General features: G+C 36.4%; 1 pseudogene; it reads right to left on the reverse strand.

Annotated features, from left to right (window-relative positions):
- Window positions 1-1,234: 1,234 nt before the first annotated feature.
- Window positions 1,235-21,160, reverse strand: LOC102475665 (histone-binding protein RBBP4-like; annotated as a pseudogene).
- Window positions 21,161-22,882: the final 1,722 nt, after the last annotated feature.

Genomic DNA, 22,882 nt, shown 5'->3' on the forward strand with positions numbered 1-22,882 from the left:
AGTATTTCTAGTTGATAAATATATTTTTATATGAAAAGTGGAGTGAGAATGAAAGTGTTGTGCATTGTCAGCCTCACTTAGATAGAGCAACAGATTTTCTTTTTTTTTTTTTTTTTTTGAGAGGTTTTTGCTATAGGGCAGATGTGCTCGCCAGACAGACAGAGAGAGATAGAGAGACAGAAAGTGAGAAATCACCCCCCAGGGGGATGGCCAAGCCGCAATCCCTTCTCCTCCATTCTCCTCTTGGGATCTTGGGCATGCATGCACACGCGCCCGGCGTGAGTTTAAGCCACCGGGTCTGGGACTTGAACCACGGTTGACTATGTGGGAGTCCAGCGACATAGCCATTACGCTAACTACTGGTCCCAAGCAACAGGTTTTCTTATTAAACAATGGCATGGTAAAAATTTTCAGATACGTAAACTCTAAAAGATTTACTAAAAATATATCAAGATTTCTATAAATGATTATATATAATTTAAGAATTATAGACTCACAAAAAGACAAGAAAACAGCATATACGCAATATATCTCTTGGTCAACTTTCCTTCTAAGGTTACAGATGACTGTAGGAGGTATAAGGAGTTTTCCTTCCCTCTCAGCCAGCCCTTAATTTAAGACCCTTCAGAAAACAGAGCCAACCAGATTTTTCTTCATCCTTATGCTTTGAATATTTATCCTTTCAGCGGATGAGAAATATTGAGTCACTGAGAAAGTCATGACACACTTTTGCATAGAAAAATACGTCATGACTTTCCCAACAACCTAATGCATTCATTCCATGAATTTCAACCTTCCTTTAACCTGTGATCTCTAAAAACTAAACTATCCTTGCTCAGTTACTACTTTCTTCCTTGGAAACTGGTACTATGTAGATTCATTTCTAATCAAGGACACATTATCTTTTAAAGAGCTTTGTAAAATCTCACTTAAAAAACAAATATTCAAGGGACCAGCAGTTAGCATAATGGCTATGTCACTAGACTTCCACGTAGTCGACCGTGGTTCAAGTCCTGGACCCAGTGGCTTAAACTCACGCCAGGCGTGTGTGTGTGCGTGCCCAAGATCCTGAGAGAAGAATGGAGGAGAAGGAATTATGGTGTGGCCATCTCCCCGGGGGGTGATTTCTCGCTTTCTATCTCTCTGTCTCTGTCTGTCTTTCTGGCGAGCACACGTGCCCTATAGCGAAAACCTCTCCAAAAAATAAAAATAAAAAAGAATATTCAAATAACTATTAGTTCATATAACCATGAAACTGTAAATTTTTCAGCTGGAAATGACCATAGACATCATCATGCTCAATATCCCCCAAACTGGTTTGCTCATCAGAATCATCTGAGGAAATTGTTCAAAATGACATATTCTATGTCTTGCCATAAAGGTGGGAAAATTGAGATCTCTAGAGGTCTTGCCTTGGAATATGTATTTTCTCAAGCTTTTCAAATAATTTGCTATAGCAGATCCATAGAACCAAGACTCTATACAAATGATCTAGTCTGAGATTTGCAAAGGAGTGAAGTGCTGCATGACAGTAAAATATGATGGACTGTGAGTTAACACCTCATGGGAAGGCTGCCAGTTCAAGTCTGTAAAGGACCCTGAATATACTGAGCACATGCACACTTATGATCTGGGGCTGGCTGAAGCCCAGGTATAGATGGTAGTATTGAGACCATGCTGATGTTTCTCTCTTTTGCTTTCGGTCTTGCAAGAAAGAAGAAAGAAAGAAAGAAATTTTAAAAAGTATATCAAAGGAGTGAAGTGACAACCAAAATTATAGGTCATTGATTCTCAACTTCAAATATGTTCTGTATCATATTGGGATACCTATAAATTTTAGAAATGATTAGTAGGCCTGAGATGAGCAAGAAGTCTTCCATATATAACAAGCTTTGGGTGATTTTTGTGCCCACAACACACTTTGAGTATAAAGGATAAAGATGGTCATAGAAGTAGGTTCACCTAAACCCAGGACTCTTGAGAACAAGGCCTGAGCACTCACTGAAGACTATAAAATAAGTCTATTTGGATTCCCAGATGATTAAAAATCAGTGCTATCTTTAAAAAGACTCAGATAACATTATTCCCAGTTGTAAATACTATTTGATTTTTACATTTCCCCCAATTTTTTTAATTGTTAAAACATGAATCTCATTTCATCCCCCCAAAAAACTGTTCTCTTTAGAGGCACAGAGTGATTTGAACATGTACAGAAATGATCAGAGACTTGAACTGTTTCATTGATTAAAAAACAAAACTTTATTTAAATTTGGTACATCAAAAGTTATAACATATTAAAAAGTCTAAATCACTGAAGTTTTACTACTATATCTACTGAAAATTCTTACTTCCAATGTTATGACCCAAAAGGTGGGACTTCTTAAAAGGTGAAACTTCTAGAAATGAAGGATGTTATCCACCAGAAAATTACTTCCTAATTAGCTTGTATCTGTACTTATATTAACAAAATCCTAGTATGCATCAAAAGGGTGAGTTTTAACCTACCTTAGACACAGAGAAATAGAAAAATTATTTTACATTCTAGGCCTTGCGTAAATTTTATTATTCCAATTAGGCTTTTCTGTAATCGAGACCAGAAATGTAACTCTCTAACACAATGGAGCCAACACATCCTATACACATTTTCTGATTTGAGCAAACGATGAACTTACAGTTAATTATTGGGTAGATAATGTAGGTGGGTAAGACTAGTCAGGTGAACCCTTTAGAAAAAGGGCCTACTGGTAAGAGACAGCAACAGGATATGGCCTACTGGCTTTGTATAAGCCAGCTGCAGCAGGGAATGGTAGGTGTCTCAAACAGCTAAGCATCTCTACAACTCCAAAGTCCTGGAATCTATTACAATCTAGTAGGCTTGGAAGAATATCAGGTAAAATTATAGCCCAGCAAAATCATTTATTTTAGCTTTGTAGATATAAGCAAAGATTCCAGCCAGCCTGTTATTTTGAATGAGACTGAGTTTCTTTCTCAACTTAGTGAATAGCTTCTGTTTTCTGCAACCACAAGAGTCCTGGAAAAAGAGCACCAGCAAGGAATCCACCTGCGTAGGTCCCTTCAAGGCAGTTTCAACCTCAAGGGTATAATTGCAAGCATGACTTCAATGTATAAGCTAAAAAGCTCAATGTAAAAAGGAGTTTAAAAGTTTTTAGTACTTACAGGCTCGAGGTGGGGAGAGGAGTTGTTGGTCAGAGTAGTTGGTGCTACTCAGCACTTCTGGAGGCCACAAACATGGAGATCAGGGAACACAGGCAGGAAGAGAGAAGAGAACATAGCAGCTAGCAGCTGAAAAAAGAGAATACGCTGTGGATCACTGAAAGTTCACTGATGAATAGTCCATTTAAAGGATGCTGCAAAAAAGCTGGGAGCCCAGTCTGCTAGGACAAAGAGATGCCTCTAAGTTCTTATCTCTGGCCACCAACTTGAGTCATTGGGGTGTGGTGTGGAACTAGAAACTGTAATGACAACTAAGCCCTGTTTCTGGCTCTAAAAAGCTAAACCTGCACTTAAAATGGAGCCTGAGGCAACAAACCATTATAAGCATTCACTACACCTGTGCTTTGAATTCTGCCCTAGAGAGCCTGTGAAATATCAGCCATTGCATTTGTGGTAAGTTTATTTCATTATATAGAAGTATAACAGCTGTTTTCACCATTGTGCCAAATGAGAGGTGTGGCCAAGATCCTCTCCATCTCGGAAGTGGCCTGATTCCACAAATCTTTGGTTTCATAATCAAGTTAAATTTTATTTTATTTTATTTTACTTTATTTTATTTTTATTTTTGATTGTTGGAGGGCATGTGACTCATCACAGAGACTCAGAGAGAGAAAGGAAAAAAACACTCCCTAGTGGGCATGGTCATGCTGAAATCGTTTCTCCATTTCTCCCATCCTGTTGGGATTTGAGGTAGGCACACACATGTGCTCAGCATATTTTTTTCAAGCCTCTGGAGACAGGACTTAAACTATGGTTGGCCATGTGGGATCTGGCTCCTTTAATCACCAGGCCATGGGGCTAGACCAAGTTAGATTTTATTTTTAAAGGGTTCTACATAACACAGCCTATGTTTGAAATTCAACATTTAAGGGCACAGTCACAGAAAAGTAGAGTATAAAAATACATTCAGCCTCATGCTTGTGAATTGGAAGACTTAATATTGCTAATGTATCTATACTACCCAAAGTAATCTAAGACTCAGTATAATCCCTACCAAAACCCAAAGGATTTTTTTTTCCTATTTTGGAAAAAAAAATCAGAATTCCAAGAGATCTCAAATAGGAAAAATAATCTTGAAAAAGAACAGAGTTGGAGGTCTCACATTTACTGATTTCTTCACACTATATATATATATATATATACCAAATGGAACAGAATGGAAATAAAAAATAAATAAGACCTTGCATACAGGGCTGAATGATTTTTTGAAAAGAGTGTCAAGAATACACAATGGAGAAAGGACACAGTGTCTATAACAAATGGTGCTGGGAAATTGGATATTCACATGCAATATGAGTAAAATTAGGCCCTGACAACATATATGTTTTAAAAAGTAATGCAAATTATTTAGCTCTAAACCTAAGAGCTAAAATGGTAAAGTCTTCTAAAGGAAAACCAAGTGTAAGTATTTCAGAACATTGAATTTGGCAATGACTTATTGAATATGGCATTGAAACACAGGACACAAAAACATAGACCAATGAGACTACTTCAAACCCCAAATTTTCATCAAAGAAAATAATCAACACAGTGAAAAGGCACCATACAGAATGTAAGAAAATATTTGGAAGTTGTATATTTAATAAGGGGTCAATATCCATGATCTATAAGGAGCTTCTATTAACTCAACAATATCAGAAACAGAGAAACAACTTAATTATTAAATATGGACAAAGGACTTAAAAAAGATAACTCTCCAAAGATGATCTATGAATGGCTAACAAATATATTTAAAGATGCTCAACATCATGAATTGTAAGACATTTAAATCAAAACCACAATGAGATATTGTCTCACACTCAGAGTAACCACATTAAAAAAAACAGAAAATAGCAAATTTTGGCAAGATGTAAAGAAGTTGGAACTCCTGTGCATGCTGGTAGAAATGAAAAATGCTACATCCATTATTAAAAAAAAACCAAAAATTAAAAAAAACAACACTATAGAGTTTGCTTTAAAAATTAAAAATACAATTATCATTTGATTCAGCAATCACACTCTGCATCTGTATCCAAAATAATTCAAAGCAGAATCATTACACATCTATATTCATTGCATCATTAGTCACAGTACGAAGAAACAGAAGCAGCCCAAAAGTACAGTGATAGATGAATGGATTAAAAGTGGCATGTACATAAATTGGTTTAGTTTACAGCCTGAAAAAGACAGATGCCCTGACACATGCTACCACATGGAGAAACCTCGAGCACATTACACTAAGTGAAATGAGCAATCGTCAAAGGACTAATGTGTGATTTCATTCATATATAGTATCTAGTGTTACCAAGGGATAGAGGAAGGAGAAAGAGAAATTAGTGTTTAATGAGTATAGTATTTTGGTTTTGCAAAATAAAAAAGTTCTAGACATCTGTTGCATAACAATATAAATATATTTAAGACTCCTGAACTGTCTACTTAAAAAAAAAATGATTGAGATGGTAAATTTAATGCTGTGTGTATGTGTTTTATCACAAAAAAATGGGAAAGAGAACCAAATTAAGACCTTTTAAAGATAAATGCACCAATACAAGTCTAGTTTAAAAGAGGGTAAAAAAAAAAAAAGAAAACAAAAACCCGTAGCAAATTGGTTCTGTGAATATTCTCTTTATCTGAGCTTAATATACTGCTGACTCAAAAATACTCAATATGTCAAAGATATAAAAGGGATCATAGGATTGCTAACAGTATACATTTCAGAAAATTGACACAGTGGGCTTATTTTAAAAACTTTTTAGATGTTGTAAATGACTGCTTCCTACATTTCTTCTGAACTGATTTCTTAAGGAAAATCATTTAATTCTGCCATTAAAATTTCAGAATACGAGTATACAATTTTCTGCTATTCTTCATATGATAAACAGGAAAAACAGCAAAATGCAAAGACATTTAGGTTTCTTGCTTGTCACAAAGCTCATTTTCTTCATGTAGCTAAGAAGTCAATATTTGCTTGCTGATCTACAACTCCCCATATATGATAATGTAAAGTGCCAATTTCATTCCATTCTCCTGAGAGCATTATTTGTTAACTAAATTAAAATAATATTAATGTATATGATAAGTCCAGTAACATTCAAAGGTGATAGAAGTAACCCACTAGTTTTAGGGAAATCCTTAACCTGGACAGCAGGTTTTCTATACTCTGAAAAGAACAATTTAAAGTTTTTCATTTATTTAGTCTACACCTGAAAATAGATTTTCTAATGGGATGGTCAGTAATGATAAAATTGTCACCTTTAATTTTTACCTGCATCATTATGAAAATTAACAAGATAGTATATGTGAAAAGCATTTTTCAAACTATAGAAGCTCATAAAAATGTGAAAGATCATTAAGATTTATAATTTTTTTCTTTCTTTCTTCTCTCTCTCTCTCTCTCTCAATTTTTCATACTGCCAGAAAGCATGTGTGTAAGCAGGAAGAGACAGAATGAGAGAGAGATCACAACCATGGGGCACGGTCACTCCACAATCTCTTTTTTTTTCCATTTCTCCCTCCTTTCAGAATTTGGGGCATGAACTTTCACATGCCTGGAGTGTTTTCTGAGAGTTTTTTGCTATAGGGTGCATGCACTTGCCAGAAATACAGAGAGAGACAGAGACACAGAAAGTGAAAAACCACCCCGTGTGTGTGTGGGGGTGGGGGGGTGGGAGGGGATGGCCACACCACAATCCCTTCTCCTCCATTCTCCCCTCGGGATCTTGGGCATACATGCACACACACCCGACATGAGTTTAAGCCACTGGGTCCAGGACTCAAACCTCAGTCGACTACATGGGAGTCCAGTTACATAGCCATTATGCCAACTGTTGACCCCGCTGGGAGTGTTTTCAAGCTGCTGGATCTGGGGATTGAACTGTGCAGTTGGCCATGTAGGAACCAGCTGCCTTAACATCATGCCAAGATTGGCCCCATACTATTCTTATTTTTAGAAGTTTTGTCTTAGAGCAAGTGTGCTCACCAGACAGAGAGAGAGAGAGAGGGAAAATGAGAAATCATCCACCAGGGGAAATGGCCATGCCACAATCGTTTGTCTTCCATTCTCCTCTCAGGATTTTGGGCAAGCACACATATATACCCAGCCTGATTTTTAAGCCACTGGGTCCAGGACTCAAAACATGGTCAGTCATGTGAGAGTTTAGCGATGTAACCACTATGCCACTTGCTGACCCTGAGCCCCATACTATTCTTAAGCACTAGCATTAGGACCAGATGAATTATTATTTCCTTCAAAATTTTTGGATGTGAGGATAATTACCTAATTAGACCTTATTCTTATTTTCCTCTTTGACTTAGACATTATAGATTCTATTGGAACAATTCAAAAATATATATATTTGAATCACTCAATGTGAAAAATTCTTGCCTATTTTGGGAATAAATATATTTATGCTTTATTGAAAAGGTTGAAGGTTGTGTAATTACTCACCGTAAGTAGATATCAGATTGTATTACACAACTGCTCTGGCACCAATCCTTGTAACAGTTTTATTCATTTTTGTTTTTAAAATATCTTTTTAAATTGGCAAATAAAAATTGTACTTGTCAAGTAAAATATGATATTTTGAATATGTGTACATTGTGGGATTGGTCTATTGAACTAAATAGTATGTATATTACCTTATATACTTAATTTTCATGGTGAGAACATTTAAAATCTATTCTCTTAGCAATTTTAAAGAAAACAACACATTGTTATTAACTATAGTTACTAAAATGAATAATAATATATATCTTAAACATAATTTTATGTTAGCCACATTTTCTATCCTTTGGAGATCATTTTTCCCACCCCTCGACCCCCTTTCCCAGTCCTTAATGACTATTTTCACCTTCGAGTTTATGTTTTTTAGATTGTACATGTCATGGTTTACTTTTGGGTGTCACCTTGACTGGACTAAGTAGTTTTTTTTTTTTTTTAATAAAAGCACTATTCTGGCTGTGTCTGTGGGTTTCACCTTGGCTGGACTAAGTAGTTTTTTTTTTTTTTAATAAAAGCACTATTCTGGCTGTGTCTGTGGAAGTGTTTCTGAAAGGGATTAACAAAAAAGTCTAAGTACAGTAGATGTGAAAGTTCCGATCTCAATTTGGTTCGGCATGACACAAACAACATGGGCACTATTCCTGGGAGAAAGCCAGTAATAGAAGACGGATGGAGACAGATGGATGGAGACAGAGTAAAATAGCCATCTTCTGTTGTCTCAGACATCAGCATTCAAGGCTTGTATCTGGGACTTACCAGGTTCTCAGGCTTTCAGCCTGAGACTGTGAGTTACATCATCAGCTTCCCAGTCTCTGAGGCCTTTCAATTTGGACATACCAGCACTACCAGAATCCCAGGATCTCAGATTGCAGATGGCCAATTGTGGGACTTCTTAGCTGCCAAGATGTGAAAACTGATTCCAACAGTAATCCTCTTATATATATCTATATAAACCAGTTTGATCTGTCTCCCTAGAGAACTTTGACTAATACACCATATACAAGTGAAATCATGCAGCATTTGATGTCCTGTGTCTGGTTTTTAGTGGGAGAAGTTCTTCCCCAATAAAATCATGAATACGATAGCATTTTTAGCACTAAGAAAGGCACAAGGGGATGTCATTATTCTCTAGTGCACAAAGTTGTTTTTAGCAATACAATCACTCCTCCAAAGAGGCCTGCTGCATTTTATCTCCCACTCACCAGCACCACCAACACCATCATTACTTAATTCGTAAGTTTCTTGAAGTCAGTTGTATGTCTTATTCATCACTCAGCCTCTGGTATTGTAACTAATACAGAGTCACAGAGTTAGCATTATTGAAATAATATAAAGCTTTTGTGCTCAAAATTTGCTGAACTCAAAATCATCAGCAATAGGAAACTAAAGGAAGAAAACTTATGGACACACACACACACACACACACACACACACACAAAATCTGGAACATACACCAAAGTATATCTACAGTTTGTGAAATGGGCTTTCTGAACTTCATAAAGATTCTTATACCACATTCTGGCCCCTAATTATACTGTTAAGTTAGTTAGTTAAAGTTTAATTATTTCTTTTTCCATGACAGAGAGAGAGGGAGAGAGGCATTCTCAACAGGATCTCATTCTGCAATCTTCCTGTCTTCCCAGCTGCCAGGATCACAGGCAGGTTTGTGCACATATCTGGTTTGTACAGGCTGACCTGTACACCAAACCACAATTTTCCACATGAGCCAGCTTTGCAGAGCAGCACACAGTCACTGTGCAATCGTGATTGGCCCCATGCTGTGTTATTTCACCATCACTTGTTGGTTTTATCTTCCCACAGGGCTTAATCTACTCATGTATCTTAGTTATGTGCTAAATTGTTCTCTTCATTACTGATTTCTTTTTCTGTTTATATTTATTCATTTGATAAATATTGACTCCATGTCTAACATGCATCTGGCAGTTAAACAAACAGAATCAAAGTCCTTTCTGTCATAGAATTTTTTACCTGAAAAATAAACACATGAAATATCAGGTCATAATGTTCGATAAAGAAGGACAAGGATGGGAAACTTCATTTATATAGAATACTTAGGAAATTCCTCTCTCATGAAATGATATTTGACAAGATACCTGAAGTGAGAGAAAAAGCACCAACATTTTCTTTGGGAAGAGTGTTGTAGTCAGTGCCTAAGGTAGAAAGAACATGTTTGTTGAAATAAAAACACTACCAAAAAGACTAATAATGAAGAGAGATGTGAATAAGAAAGAAGCAGAGGAGTAGAGGATAAGATAGTAGAGTAACTGAATAGCTGATATATAGCATAGCTTGTAGGTCATGATAGATTTTCACTTTATTTACAATGTAGGAAGCCATGGAAAGTCTTTGATAATATAATTTATGTAATATAATTTACGTTGTGGGGAAAGTCTGGATTCTGCACAAAGAAATGGATGGGCACATGAGTAAAAGCCTATGGAAGAATCCAAGAACACTGCCACAGCACAGGGGAGCAGGGGAGAGATGATAGCTCTGTGACCCAGAGAGATCAAGGTGAAGATGTCCATACAAGTTCCGATTCTCAGTATATTCTGAATGTAGAACAAACAAGATTCAGGGGGAATATAGCATATACAAGAAAGAAGAGGGACCAGCAGATGGCATAATGGTTACATTGCTGGACTTCCATGTGGTCAACCATGGTTCAAGTCCCAACCCCAGCAACTTAAAACTCATGCAGGGTACATGTGTATCAAGCCCAAAATCCTGAGAGGAGAAAGGAGGAGAAGTGATAGTGGTGTGGCAATCCTCCCCGGTGGGTGATTTCTTCATTTCTATCTCTCTGGTGAGCACACATGTACTATAGCAAAAATCTCTCTCTCTTTCTCTAAAAAAATTTAAAAAGAAAAAAGAAAAGAAAAGAAGGAATCAACTTTGATTTCAGTATTTAGAATGAGCAAATATATTTAAGGCATTTTTATTTCTTCAACCAAAGAGAGAGACAGAGAGAGGCAGAGGGACAGGCACCCACAATAGGAGTCTCATAAAATGAATAATCCTTGGTCTTTTCCAGCCTGGTTTGTGGTTAGGTTTGCTCAAGTCTCACATTCATGGGAGGTGGCAGAACAGGAACCCGTTGCTTTCCCTAGCAGGTTCAGTTTCCTTACTTCTACACTACTGCGTGGATCCTAGGACGGACACATTGTATAATAAAATTTCTGTGTACTGAGATGGGTGAAGATTTAGAAAAAGCAGACCTGAAGAAAGAAATCAACTGTTTAGTTTTGGATGTGTCCTAGTCAAGCTGCCTCTGAGCAGAGAGTGAGTTGAGAGATCAGAGCTGAAGACATTGAATTGAAAGGCACAAATGGATAGACACTATTTAAAGCAAGTTCATATCATGCTTCATTCTTGAGTGGTCTCTAGCATTTCTGAATTTCACTCTCAAAGTCCCTCTCACAAGTGTTTTCTACAAAGATCCATGGATGCCTCACAGAATGTTTATTTTACAGTCATCTTAATTCAAGACAGAAATCAAGAAACAATTCTAACTCACATTCTATAGATTATTTCTCTTGTTTTCAGTCCTAAGTAATATTAGTATTAGGCACTGATATCAGATTATATTCACTTGCTCTCAGTTGAAACCATATGACTCTTTGAAAAATGGCTTTTTTTTTTTTCTTTTGGAGAGGTTTTTGCTATAGGGCACATGCGTTTGCCAGGAAGACAGAGAGAGACGGAGAGACAGAAAGTGAGAAATCACCCCCCCTGCCAGGAGGCATGGCCATGCGACAATCCCTTATCCTCCATTCTCCTCTTGGGATCTTTGGCATGCATGCACACATGCCCACCATGAGGCACGCCATGAGTTTCAGCCACGGGTCTGGGACTTGAACCGTGGTCGATTGCATGGGAGTCAAGAGACATAGCCATTACGCCATCTGCTGGTTCTGAAAAATGGAATTTTTCTAACCACTTATGATTTTTGTAATTTAAAAAACAAATCCAAGTGCAGAAGCATACAGTTATCCCTGTTGTATTTTCTCTTGATAAATTCACTCTTTTACTGTTAGATAAAGGAAAGGCAAAAAGAAAGTTTTCATCTCTCTTGTTGCTTCTTATCCATGTAAAAGTCTGTGAATTTAAAATATCTTCTTGCTGTTTTTATTATTTACTTAGAATGTTTCCTTTTCTTAAGTTTATTAAAGGCTTTTAAAGTTATTTTTTTAGGGACCAGAAGTTAGAGTATTGGTTATGTTGCTGACTCCCATGTAGTCGACCATGGTTTGAGTCCGGACCCAGTGGCTTAAAGTCACACCAAGTGCATGTGCACATGTGCCCAAGATCCCGAGCGGGGAATGGGGAATGGAAGAGAAGCGATTGTGGTGTGGCCATCCCCGCAGGGGGTGATTACTCACTTTCTGTCTCTCTGTTTCTCTCTGTCTTTCTGGAAAGCGCATGAGCCCTATAGCAAAAACCTCTCCAAAAAAAAAAGTTATTTTTTTTAACCATTAAAAACTTCTGAAAATGATAGTATAATGTACATATATTCAGTTTATTGTTCAACTAATTCTAGTACAAATAATTGAATGCAACATAAAGTTATATTTATAAAATTCCTAATGCCTTAAGATATATATATATATTACCCTACATAAATTAAAAAGTGACTTATCAAACATGTAGATTTCAGTTTTAGAAAAAAGAAAGCATTCTGATTTTAGCTTTAACAAATTTAAGGTAGAAAATGAAGTAATCAAATATTCAAAGGATAGGGAAACAGATATTAGAAGGGCCTTTAGGAATGTGTCCTATAAAATAAATGATTTAACTGGTCTACCAGAATCACTCTTACCACTAGCGCAGTCAAAAAAGGGAGACACTTAGGAGCAAGTAGAACAGATGAGTCCAAAAGTCACGGAGATCAGAGAAAAAGTAATGGTCACTTTCATGTCAACTTTCTCTGGACAACCATGAAGATAGTGAAGAAAAAAAAAAAGAAAACTTGTAGAAAATTTCAGTATCTCTTCAGATTTTCAGCATTAATACAGCTTAAAGCAGCAGGAAAGAGGAACTCCCACCTTCCTTTTGTTTTTCCATATATTACACAAATTAAATTAAGAAAGTTGGGGGACCAGCAGTTAGCGTAATGACTATGTTGCTGGACTCCCTTGTAGTCGACCACGGTTCAAGTACTGGACCTGGTGGCTTAAACTCATGCTAGGTGCGTGTGAGTGCGTACCCAAGATCCTGAGAGGAGAATGGAGGAGAAGGGATTGCGGCATGGTCATCCCCCCTGGGGGGTGATTTCTCGCTTTCTGTCTCTCTGTCTCTGTCTTTCTGGCAAGGAGCGCACACGCACTATATCGAAAACCTCTCCAAAAAAAGACAAAAAAAAAAAAAGCTGACTTTCATGTAGATGAAACTTTAGTTTGTAGGTGAATGGGAAACAACATTTTTAAAATCATGTCAATTTCACTTGAAATGGATACTAAGTAAAAGCATTACCTTTACTTTTAGATTAGAGCATTCTTACTAACCTTCTATACATATTTCCACCTTCAAACAATGTGCCTGATGTAAGATAAGCCCATCATGGAAACAGAAACACACTTCCTCCTCCAAAGGGACTCCCTTATCATCTCTAGATAATGCCATTCCTTTGCAATTTATTTTCTATTCCACCTTAACATAATGGGGGAAAAAGTACAGTTAACTACGATAAGCATACTTTTTATGGAATATTAAGGGAAAATTACATGAAGAATAAAGAGAGAAAATTGATTTCTATAAATTCACAGAAGAAAATATAGTTAGCTACTAAGGTAGTCATATTTGCAATTATACATACAATTTAGTTGTCATTTTTAGCTCTTGCTTCCACTCATTAAATACCTCCTTTTTTCTTAGTAAGTACTTTAGTATTTTGGAGATCTTTACCTTGTGAGACAAGCCAAATATTTCCTCTTTAGACTTGTGGCTTTTTGGCAGTTCTGCTAGTGTTTGGTTGTTGAACTTTTCCTTGAACTTTTACCACTGGATGTAGCCGTCTCCAGACAGAACCAACAAGATTCTTTAGTTTCCATATATTCGAAATCTTTCTCTGATGTTTTTAAGATCAACTTCATCTTCTATCAATATTTAAAATAAAGTAAAAAAACCCAAACTGTAATCTCAGTAGTTTGTTTGTTTATTTTTTATTGGTTTAACTGACAGGTGAGCATCCAAGTAGTGACCACCCAGTAAAACTTCCTGTTCAACGGAAGCATCATTGGGCATCTTGGTGAACTCTCGCTGCCTTTGAGAGAAATTGCTTCTGAATAATCATGACATATTTTTAGAGATAAAATTTATAATGAAGGTCTTAAAAATCAAACAAAAAGATTATGAAACATTAATTTATTATAAAGATGATAGATGCTGAAGAAACACCTAGGTGAAGGCAACCCTGTTGGTAATATTTCAGTTGTGTTCATGGAAGTCTATATTGTAGTGGTTTATTCTTTGTGTGTGTGTGTGTATATACCTATAATAAATATTGTGTAATAAAACTTAAAAATGGATGATTAATTTTTAATAAACTTTATATTTGTAATTTAAGCTTATTTAGTATACATGTAGTATTATAATTGATGGGTCCTATGGTATATTACCAAACTTTAATTCTGAAAAGATTGCACCATTTTATATTTTTATCAGCATAGTAAGGAGCTTCAGTTTCTCTACATCATTACCAATCCTTGTTATTTTCTGTCTTCTGGTATTATTTTTTCAGTTATTTAAGTATGTTTCATGTGTATGGAAATATCACATTGTATTTTTGCTTCCCTAACAATGTTTTTAACTAACTGATGATGTTTTCATCTGAGAGTTGGGAAAAATTTCTAATAAAATTCTTAGTCTGGTTTTCAAACCAGGTTGTATTATTATTATTATTATTATTTGCCAAAGAGTGTGTGTGCTCATCAGAGAGAGAGAACGAGCAAAACAATGAGTTTCCCCCAATGGAGTGTGATCACACCATAATTAATCTATTTTCTTTAATTTTTTATTCTGTTGGAATTTGGGGCACATATGCATATGCACCCAGAATGCTTTAAAGGCCACCAGGGCCAAGATTCAAACTACATAGTTGGCTATGTGGAATCTGGCTCCCTTTCTTGCTAGGCCACTGGGCCATCCCAGGTTATTTGTCTTTGAGTTGTTGCATTATAGTAATCTTTTCTTTTTTCCAAGAGGTTTTTGCCTCAGGGCATGTGCACTTGGAGTAGGTGGAGAGAAGAGAAACAGAGACAGTGAGAGGGAAAGTGAAAAATCACTCCCCAGGGGAACGGCCATGCTGCAGTTCCCCTCTCCTCCATTTTCCTCCTGGGATTTTAGGCATACATGTACATGCACCTGGTCTGATTTTGAAGTCACTGGGTTTGGGATGATTCCAACCACAGTCGGTTATGTGGGAGTCTAGCAATGTAACCACTACACCATCTGCTGTTCTCTATAGTATTCTTTATATATTATGATTACTAGGTTACTGAATGCTTGTCACATATATAGTTTACAAATAAATATTTTCTCTCATTTCATATGTTGTTGTCTTTCAGTTTCTTGATAGTGTATATTGAAGCACTAAAGTTTTTCATTTTTATCATGCCATATTTCTCTATGTCCATGATGTATTTCATTAATTTTCATATAAGATGAGAGGTCCAACTTAGTATTACATGTAAGTATCCTGTTGCTTCAGCACCATTTGTAGATAGCACTGCATTTTCCAAAATGAATTGTCTTGCAACGCTTGTCAAAAAATCAACTGACCACATGGTACAGTGGTAATACAACTGGATGCACATGGGGAAGGTCCTGGGTTCACATTCTAGGACCACCCTAAGCCCACCGGGCAGTTGGTCATGCTCAAAGCTGACTGAGTCTTGGGGCAGACTTCAACATGAAGATCCTGTTGGGGATTCCTTTTTCTCACTTGCTTGCTCTCTTTTCTCTTTCTCTTTCTCGCTCATGAAGAAATAAAAGAATTAACTTAAAAAATAAATTGACAATAAATATAGTCCAGCCATGGTAGCAAAGCAATACATTGCTATGTGGTGCTCAAGTTCCATGGCAAGTTTCCAGATTTGCATCCTGAGGCTTTCCTGTACACACCAACAGTGCACATGCCTGCTGTGATCCAGGCTGACTGGGGTGAGAGTGTGGTGTGAAGACCCTGTTAGAGGTGCTTCTCTCTGTCTCTAGAAATAAATTAATACATTTAAAAATATCTACTGATCATAAAATAAGTAGTTCAGAACTCCTACTTCAGTTTCATAGATGTTTATTTTATGTTTATTCACTTACCACATTGGTTATTGTAGATTGGTTATATAACTTTGAAATTGGAAAGTACAAGTCTTTTTTCTAAAAAAGAAAAAAATTGACTAGCATATATTTCCTTCTTTTACATATGAATTTGGGGACCAGTTTGTCAATTTTTTCCAAATCAAATAAACAAACATTGGCAGCTGGGATCTTCATAGAGATTTCATTAAAGGTTTAGATCAGTTTTGTAACTATGAACATTAACAATTTTCATTCTGCAGATGCATCAGCATGTCTTGTACGTCTGTTTGAGTCTTGTTTAATTTATTTCATACTATCTAATCATTGTTAGTGTACAAATTTTTTACTTTTGTTATATTTACACCTACATATTTTGTACTTTTTGATGCTATAACAAATGGAATATTTTAATTGCATTTTTGGATTGTCATTGATAATGTGTAGAAGCACACCGATTTTTCCATTTCAATCTTATATCCTGAAACCTCATTAAACTCATTTATTAACTTAATACTTTTGTTGTAAATTTCATAGGACTTCTATATCCAAAATCATGCCATTCATGAATGAGAGACCTTTACTTCTTCCTTTCCAATCTGTATAATTTTTATTTCTTATTCTTGTCTAATTGCCCTGGCTAGAATCTACAACACAATATTGATCAGAAGTAATGAGTAAGTCCGAAATCCTTTGTGTTTACTATAGTAGAAATCTTTGAATCTTTCACCACCAATAATGATGTCAGCAGTGGTTTTTCCAATTTAAATAATTACTTTATATTCTTTTTATTATAAAAAGTGTTGGATTTTGTTGAGTGATTTCTGTATTGAAATGGTCATGTGATTTTTGTCCCCTATTCCATTAAAATATCACATTACATTGATTCTTTGGTGCTTTCTAGTTTGTTTTTTGTTTTAGTTTTGTGTTTTAGTGTTTTACACGAATCTTGTATTCCTAGGTTCAATCCTGTTTGCTTATAGCATATAATCATTTTTATAGTGTCAAATTCTGTTAGTATTTTTGGTGGTAGTTTTTGCATATAGGTTTAGGTTTATAAGATATATTTGTATATGGTTTTATTTTTTATTAGTATTTTTTAGTGTTTTTTTGCTATAGGGATCATGTACTCATTGTAGAGACAGATATATATACACACACACATACACACACACACCCACCACAGTTTCAACACAGTCATCAGTTTTTGGACACCAAAGTTGGTTCCATGTTCTAACAATTATACATTCACACCAATAGTGTCAGTATTGGGACACCAAAGTTGGCTCCACGTTCTAACAATTATACATTCACACCAATAGTGCAGAGAGTTCCCTTTTCACCACAGCACTTATCATTATTTATATTTTCTATCCTAACCACTCTAACTGCGGTTAAGTGGTATCTCATTATAGCTTTAATTTACATTTCCACTATGTCAAAAGACCATGAACTTTTTACTTTCATATGGCACTTGACCATTTCCTAGTGTTCCAAGGAGAGTTATTTATTCAAATCACTCAGCAATTTTTAAATTGGATTATTTCTTTTTTTTAAGGGTGAGTCGTTTGTGTTCCCTATATATTCTAGACATCAATTCTTTGTCAGAGGAATAATTTACAAATATTTTCTCCCATTCCAAAGTTGTCTTTTTCCTTTTGGCTATCATTTCTTTTGCTGCAAGAAAGCCTTTTAGCTTGATGTAATTCTGCTTGTCTATTTTAGGAACTATTATCTATGCTCTAGAGATCTTATTTAAGAAATCTTTACCTACTATAATGTCGTCAAAATTCCTCCCACATTTTCCACAAGTAGTTTTGTGGTTAGAGACTTTATATTAATGCCCTTGATTCATTTTGAGTTAATTCTAGTTAATGGTGAAAGATACGGGTCCAGTTTCATTTCTCTGCAGATGGACAACAAATTCTTCCAATACAATTTACCAACGAGACTTTTGTTCCTCTCCATTTGTAGGTTTTTCAATTCAAATTTAATTTTTTTAACATTCTTAAAAAGTTTTTCTTTTAATTTATATATTCCATGAGTGAGAAAAACAAATTCAAAAAGAGATTCAGCATCCTTTGCTTGGTCTTGATGCTGCAATCTACTCATGTGTCAGCCAGCCTTGATTATGAACACACACACACCTGTGATACTCAGGGAGCTTTCCAGAGACTTAAATCTGTAAACTTCCATGTACCCAGCATGTTTTTCAAGCATTTGGGCCGGGAATTTGAATTGTGGTCAGCCATGTGGGATTGGATTCTTTTAGTTGCTAGGCTACAAAGCTGACCGTTACTATTTTTAAAAAATTATTTAAAATTTCTATTAATTTTTCAGTCAACCTTGAAACATTGATATATCTTTATAAATCTGACAATTTTATTTAGTTTATGTAATCTGCTGACGTTCAGTCCTTTACAATACTCTTTATAATCTTTCTTATGTCTATAAAGTCAGCAATTACTTACTGTTTTTCATTCCTGATTTTATTAGAGTCATTTTACTTATTTTTTGGTTATTCAAGTTAATGTTTTGCCAGTTTTGTTGACCTTTGAAAACCAACTGTTTTTTAATGTAGAAAAGCAATTTATTTCACTATAAATACTTACATAGTCAGTTATGGAGAGCAACAGGCCTGCTGGTGAGAGAGGTCACCCAAAATGGAAATGAAATTAGACTAGTGGTCTAGGACTAACTCAAAAAAAAAAAAAAATCTCTTGTCAAGGGTTAATTTAATTTAAAAAACAAATAGAAGCTATTGACTCATTCTCTTCAACATGATAGTCTACTGATATAGGTGTCAGGTAAAAACAAATGTCTTTACAACTTGGTGGTCTCAAGTTTAAAAACAAAAGCAAGAAAACCCATTTCACAGAAAAGAAAGAATTAATATGAAAACAGCTCAAGAAATACACTAACAAGCAAATATATATGGACAAAGAAGAACATGTAGTTTTCTTAACTGAAGAATTCAAGGAGCCTATTTTACCAGGAAATGTGTACCCTAGAAGTCCAGTTATGAAGGTTTTTAGCGTAGGAATCTATGGCTTGAATCTCCCATATTTCCTGAGTAAGAATGTCATCTTGCAGTATCTATACTTTATGAGTCACACACCTACATTACTTGACTCTATTCCTTACTCACTGTAGCATTTATTTAAATGAGTCTGAAAAACTTGGGGATACAGGATCAGAACAAACATAATCACAGATAATATTCTCCTCTCTATGACTACTTTAGACCTGAGTTTGTTACTAGAAAATTCCTGAAGAAAAGTAAATAAAAATCTGCGATTTTGTTAAATTAAACCCTCCAATTTATATTGAGAAAACACTCACTGTTTGAGCTAAGAGTATTTTTGGTGATTCGTTTCATAGCGGGATAGTCTAATACATGTCTCAAAACCAGTGTTAAACCAATCTCATGTTTAGCAGAAAAATGGAGGAATTTAAAATCATAAGAAGTGCAGACATACCTTGGCCCTTGTCCTTCTGGATCCACACTTTCTTCAGGGTCTTCATCATTAGAAATGTTCTTAGATATCTCAGCCACACTTGCATGATATTTTTTTTCTGGTACAGAAAAAACCACCCAAGGTTCGTTGAGTTTCCAGGAGAAATCAGATACCTTGGGAGTGTGACCACCATGAATAAACAACAACTTTTGTGGCTCATCCTCTGCATCTTCTGGGGATTGTTCCTCTCCAATTTTACTTAAACCGCAGATATTCAGTCTGTGATCAGTACTACTGAGAGCCAAAATAGTCTCACTGTGAGGCAACCGCTGAACCTGGAATATTTCATCCTTCTGTGAGTCAAAGGAATGTAACTTCAGTTTCAGATTTCTCTGATCTTACAAGGCAACAGTCTTGTCAGCTGATCCTGTGGCAAAATAAACTCACTTTAAGGATTGAAAGAAAGGCAGTTCACTTCAGCAGTGTGAGCATTACCTGAGTGGCTTGGTTTGGAAGTATTGTTTGAATGAGTATCCCATGTCATAAGTTTCTGATCATCAGTAACTGAACCAAACAGAGATTCATGGAGCAGATGCCAGGAAACGTCTCCCACTTCTGCTGTATGCCCTGTGCAGATGGTTTTTGCATCCACCATTTTCCTTCCTTTGGAACGGCACTGATGTCCCACAGGCAGATAGTATGGTCATGGGAAGCACTAAGTAAGTGCCCACTGAGATTCAGGTTCCAAGAAAGTCCATAGCCTTCCTTCTGGTGTCCACAGTGACACAAGTCTGGGTTGCACTCTACAGAAGTGTCTAGCTTAAGGGCCAGCAGGTGGCATGGTGGTTAAGGTACTGGACTCCCACATGGCTGACCGTGGTTTGAGTCTTGGACCTGGTGGCATACTTTCTCACTTCCTCTGTCCCTATAGCAAATTAAAAATAAATAAATAAAATTAAATAATCTTTGGGACCAGCAGTTAGCGTAATGGCTATGTCACTGGACTCCCACGTAGTCGACCGCAGTTCAAGTCCTGGACCAGGTGGCTTAAACTCATGCTGGGCACCTGTGCGTGCGTCTCAAGATCCCAAGAGGAGTATGGAGGAGAAGGGATTACAGCGTGGCCATCCCCCCTGGGGGGGGTGACTTCTCGCTTTCTATCTCTCTGTCTCTCTCTTAAAAAAAAAAAGTGTCTAGCTTAGAAGGATGTTTTGTATAGTCAAAAACAAGCACATCGCTGGATGGAGTCTTCGTTACAATGATACAAGGGTTCTGGGGCATATAACGAGCCCTGTTCACTCTCCTCCATGGTTGATCTTGATTTCTATTTCAATTTTCCACTAACAGAGCCAAAACCTCAAAATTCTCCTTCCTCACTGTCATAGTGTGATGCATCAAACTAAGCATCATTATTTGGGAGCTGCAGGCTGGTTATCACAAGGTGGGTTTGTTAATCTGAGCTATGTGTCCCCCAGAACAAGTCAGTGAATGCTGGAATCTTTCCCTTCAGGTCTACTTACATCTGGAAGCCACTGCACAGTTAGGCTCGGCCACTCCAGAGCATGGGTCATCACCAAATCATAAAGAAAAGGAGTGTTTTTTCCATATTTTGTATTCCTCATTGATCACACGTTCTCCTTACTACATTATCAAAAACTGCTTTCATGTTGGCCATGGTGGGCAGGCAAGCCACGGAAGTTGCTTCCTTGTTGGCCATGGTGGGCAGGCAAGCCACGGAGATCCCAGATAGAGCGTTTCTGGAGGAGCAGGGAGACTATGATCACTTGCTAGTAGCCTCTATTATTTCTCAAAACCAAATTTTTAATAACATTTTTCTATTCTCTTTAAATTTATTTCTATTTAATTATTGTTATTTCTTTCAATCTGCTTATTTTAGGTTAAGTTGCTTTTTCTCAGTTTTTTAAGATGGAATGTTGGGTTATTTGTTTGGCATCTTTGTATTAATTTTCAATTTGATCGTGCTAAGTCTTTGAAATCTAATATATATTTTATATTTACTTCACATTTCCATTTAAACTAGCCATGTCTCAAGTGCTCAACACACACACATGTGACTAGTAGCCATTGAAGCGGACAGCAAAATTGTAGCAGCTCCAATCCCTTATTGAATCCCCAATACTTAATCAGTTTCAATACCCAACACTCAGTTAGTTTCAACACTGATTTCTGCTATTTTTCCCTCCATAGTAATGCTATCTATTTTTGCAAAAATGCTGTCAGTTCTTTGACGGGGAAAAGAGAGAGAGGTCCTCAGTAAGAAATTGACATGAGAAGAAGTAGAGTGATTTGAGTCTTCAGACTTCAACATCAAATTCTTCTACTTGGTGAAATTAGAATATAAATTTCGAGCAGGACCAGCACCAATTTTAGCTCCGTGAATCCCATCCAAGGCTGAGTTACCAAGAGTAAATTAGAACTGAAGTCCCAGCGGTTATTTCACTTACCTAATTTCTCCATGTATAAAGGTTCTTATTACTTCTCAGAAGCCTCAAGAATGCAAAAAGAAATGTCTTACAACGTTTCATCTGTGGTCACACAAAGGTCCTGAGGGAAGAGAAGCAAATAATTTCTAGTGTTTTTGTGTTTTTTTTTTCCCCCCATAACAACAATGGGTGTCTCACCTACTATCAATTTTTAATTCAAAATTTGTATCTTCTCATAGAATTCTGAGACATTGAAGTTCCTATGACAGTTTTAACATTATTTTTGTATCTTTCTTAACTGAAATTATTTTGGAAAACTTCTCCAGTTTGTAGGGTACTTTCTAAAAATATTGTTGCTGTTTTCAGGCAATAGCTTTCAGTTAGAAGATGGAAGAGTTGGGTAAATGTTAGATTCCCCAAAGTGCCTTAATATAATTATGTCTGTTTGTAAAACATTTTTTAGACTGACTAGTTCAGTGACCTGAGATAAAGGGCATCAGCATCATCTGGGATCACGTTAGAAATGCAGAGGATTAGATCTAACCTCAGATGTACTAAATCTGAATCACCAAGAGCCCCAGATGATGTATGTACACATTAGGCTTAGAAACTCTGATTTAGAGCAATAGCAGTAATTATAGCCAGTACTAGAATCACCTGGTGAGATACACACCCCCACCCCTGCTCACCCATGCTCAATTAGTTCCACACATCCATTCAATTAAAATCTCTTAAGATTTTCAAGTCATCAGGTCCAGGACTCTAAACACAATTAGCTATGTAGGAGTCCAGCACCTTAACTACTTGACCCAATATGCTTACATTTTAATCTGAAGTTTATTTATGGATTTCTTCCAGGTAGAGAGAGATAGAAGTCCCAGCCTGTGTCAGCACCAGATCATGGGTACGCTGGTGGCTGGAATACTCAGGGATCTCTCCATACAAAACCCTGC

This window comes from Tupaia chinensis, unplaced genomic scaffold (genome assembly GCF_000334495.1).
Source record: "Tupaia chinensis unplaced genomic scaffold, TupChi_1.0 Scaffold146289_1, whole genome shotgun sequence".
In the NCBI taxonomy this organism is placed as follows: Eukaryota; Metazoa; Chordata; class Mammalia; order Scandentia; family Tupaiidae; genus Tupaia; species Tupaia belangeri.